Source organism: Hippopotamus amphibius, chromosome 11 (genome assembly GCF_030028045.1).
Source record: "Hippopotamus amphibius kiboko isolate mHipAmp2 chromosome 11, mHipAmp2.hap2, whole genome shotgun sequence".
NCBI classification, from domain to species: Eukaryota; Metazoa; Chordata; class Mammalia; order Artiodactyla; family Hippopotamidae; genus Hippopotamus; species Hippopotamus amphibius.
This window is the reverse complement of record NC_080196.1, coordinates 42,307,381-42,311,201: the sequence shown is the minus strand read 5'-3', so window position 1 is coordinate 42,311,201 and position 3,821 is coordinate 42,307,381.

Sequence of the window (3,821 nt, the reverse complement as noted above, 5' to 3'; positions counted from 1 at the left end):
ACAAGAGAAGCCACAGCAATGAGAAGCCCGCGCATCACAACGAAGAGCAGCCCTCACTCACCACAACTAAGAAAAGAAAGCCCATGCACAGCAAAAAAGACCCAACACAACCAATAAAATAAATAAATAAATTTATTTAAAAAAAAAAAAGAAGTGTTGTGAGACCTTCCAGTGCAAAGCCCAGGTGGGAAATGCTTCCCCATGAGAGACAGAGCTGGCATGATCCAGCAGATGGGGTGAAATAGCTCAGTTAGAGGTTTTCTGTATCTAAAACCATGGAGAACAGTACCTTGCCTGCCTAACCGCAGAGGACTGGACCCGTTGGCTCACTAGAGTCCCTTCCAGCCCTGAGCTCTATGGCTGTGTGATGCCATCTCACTCCGCCCCAGCACAGCTGCTCCTGCATTCCACAGGAGAAGGCTCGAGGGCGGGACCCTGTATCTCTACTAAGGTAGTACATTGGGGAGAGGGCTGGAGGCAGGGGCCATCTCCCCTCAAGGCTCCCATGGGAGCTGATTCTGCCTCACATTCCTCACCAAGGGAAGCCCAGCAGGGCCCTGAGCATGGCCCTCAGAGCGGTTAAGTTTTGACAAAGGGAGCTGTACAACCCTGGGTGTTGGGATTACTCAGAGGGAGTCTGGACCACCAGGGGATTAGGGGGGACCCTGAGAAGAAGCAAAGCTGGGTGACACCTTCAGTGGTTTCACAGTGTAGCTTAAGGCTGTGGGTGACAGATGGTCTGTCAGATCAGTTCATCAGGACTAATGGGCTGCTCTGTTACCGGCCCACGGAACACACTGGGTGCAGATTTCAACGGGAGCTTCTGGAGACACTGGCTCTCAAGCCAAACATGATTCAAATGGGAAACTTTCAGGTACCTTGAACAAACTGATGGAGTGTATTTGGGGGAAAGGCAGGGATTTTATCACCCTTCAAATCCTCAGATGACCCTCCTTCCAATTAACTATAAAAGCATCTTTTTTTTTTTTAAATTTTAGGCCGCGAGGTGCGGCCTGTGAGACCTTAGTTTCCCAACCAGGGATCAAACCCATGCCCCCTGCAGTGGAAGCACAGGTCTTAACCACTGGACTGCCAGAGAAGTCCCTAAAAGCAACCCTTGAGCACCTAGAGTGTGAAGATGAAAAAGCCACAATTGCCACCCAGCACTGGCCTGACCTCCCAGAGGGGCAGGGAACACCATTCGCCTCTCAGCTCTGGCTCACTTCCCCCAGTGGCCTGCCCAGAGCACCGCCTCCCCACCCCCACCCCCTGCTCCCTCCTGCTCCCTGTCCGCCCCCCTGGATGCCCTCCCTCTCAGCTGAGCTGGCCACCCCCCTCACGGAAACTGCTGCAGTGTGGATCTCCCCCCAACCCCAGGCTGTGCCCAGCACCGTGCCAGGCAGAAGGAACCAGGGGTGGGGCAGGCCCTGAGGAGCACAGGGAAGGGCGAGGCCCACCGGGGCGCTCCCGCCAGGAAAGGCTTGGGGAAGAGATGAACAGAGGGCTGGCTGGGCATGCTGGTGTTATGAGGTGGGCGACAGGGGCGCAGGAAGACAGAGGCAAGGCCCTGGGGACGGGGGTGAAATTCAGCCGGCAAGGCTCCGTGCAGGAGGCTTTGAGTGGCTTATGGCGCTGCAGCACGGGCAAGCCCCTGGAGAATTCTGCGCAGGGAAATTAACCATCATAAAGCTTTATTTGGGCAATTATGATGTCGGGACACTAGCTTCAGTGTTTCACATGTATTTTCTTCTACAGTCCACACGACAGACAACCCTTTCTGGGTTTTAGCATCCCATTTGAGGGCTGAGGATTCTAAGGCACCACAACTACTAGGTGGCAAAGCTGAGACTTGGATCGCAGTCTCTCTGGCCCTAGACCCGCCAGGAGCTAACATTTAGTGAGCACTTGCTGTGGCCACATGCCTTGTAGAGAGCATGTCTCTTAATCATCCCGACCACCCTTGTTAGAACTTATCAGAGGCCACCACTATACTGCACTGTCTCTCTCGTCCGCCCCTAGAAGTGGCATCATCTTTACTGGGGGACAACTTTCAACACAGGGTGGGGACAGGGCAGGCCCTCAGCACGGGTCAGCAGCTGGGTGAATGAGCCGCCTTGGAAATGGCTCCTCTGGCCCCATCAAGCCTTCGGGTGACTGCAGCCCTGGCTAACATCTTAACTGCAATCATATGACAGACCCCAAGCTAGAACCACCCAGCTAGGCAGCTCCCAGACCCCTGACTCCCTCTTGCTAAGTTTTGGAGTGATTTCTAACTCATCAGTATATAACTAATACACACTCCATTCAAGGTCCTCCTGGCTGTGTGACTTGGGCATCTTCACCTCTCTGATTGTATGTTTCCTCCAGCTCAGACCTCTCTGCTCAACTCCAGATCAGTGCAATCCACAGCCCCCTTTAAATGGCCCCTCCCTCAGGCATGGGAACTTGGCATGTCCTAGACCAATGTCTCTTAAATCCACTTCCTACCATGGTTCAGGCCCTCACTGTCTTTCCCTTCAGTCTAAGACAGTCTCCTCACTGATTCTCCTGCTTTGTGTGTATAAGGCTGCAAATAACAAAATCCCAAAATACCAATGGATTAGGGGAGGTAAGTTGGGGGCACACATGAAATAGGTGAAGGGGATTTAAAGGTACAAATTTCCGGTTGTAAAATAAATAAGTCACTGAGATGTAATGTACAGCATAGGGAATATAGTCAATAATATTGTAATAACTCTGTGTGGTGACAGCTGGGAACCAGACTGCTCATGGTGATCATTTCACAATATATAAAAATATTGAATCACTATATTGTACACCAGAAACTAATATAATATTGTATGTCAATTATAATTCTATATAAAAAGATACCAGTGGAGTCTACTAGACAGAAGTGTATTTCTCTGCACATTCAAGAAGTCCAGGGACTTCCCTGGTGATGCAGTGGTTAAGAATCCACCTGCCAATGCAGGGGACACGGGTTCGATCCCTGGTCCGGGAAGATCCCTTATGCCTGGATCTTGTGTGCCATAACTACTGAAGCCTGTGCGCCTAGAGCCTGTGCTCTGCAACAAGAGAAGCCACTGCAGTGAGAAGCCCATGCACCACAATGAAGAGTAGCCCCCACTCTCTGCAACTAGAGAAAGCCTGTGCGCAGCAATGAAGACCCAAAGCAGCTAATAAATAAATAAATATTTAAAAATAAAAGAAGTTTAGAGGCAGGTTGTGGAGAGTTAGCACGGTGCACCACAGTGCCAGGAACCCACCACCCTTTTCCTATCTGGTTGCTCTGTGGTATATGGCTTTCATTCTCAAAGTTTCCTCACAGTCTAAAATAGCTGCTTGTGCTCCAGCCATCATGTCCACATCCTAGCCATTAGAAAGGAGTAACTGGAGAAAAAGAAAACATCCCTTCTCTTTAAAAACATCTTGCTTATGTTCCATTGACCACATCTAGCAAGGAAGGCAAGGAAACAGTCTTTTTTAAGGGTCACCATGTGCTCTGCTAAAAATATAGTAAAGTTTAGTCCTCAGGAAGAAGGGAAGATCAGGCATGTGGGACAACCATCAGTCTTTGCAGCACCCTCCAGGCTGCTGCCTACTAATAGGGCTTTATTATTACTTTTGTTTGTTTGTTCTTCATTATAAAAATAATATAGCATAGAAAACTGAGAGGACCCAGAGAAGGGTCACAGGGACTTGACAGATGTGCCAAAAGTGACCCTAAGACTCAGTCCCTCTCTGCTCTGATGTCAGTTTCCTCCGCAGGTATTATTTTATTACTGGGTGCAATGAAACACACAAACAGAACAAAAGAGCAT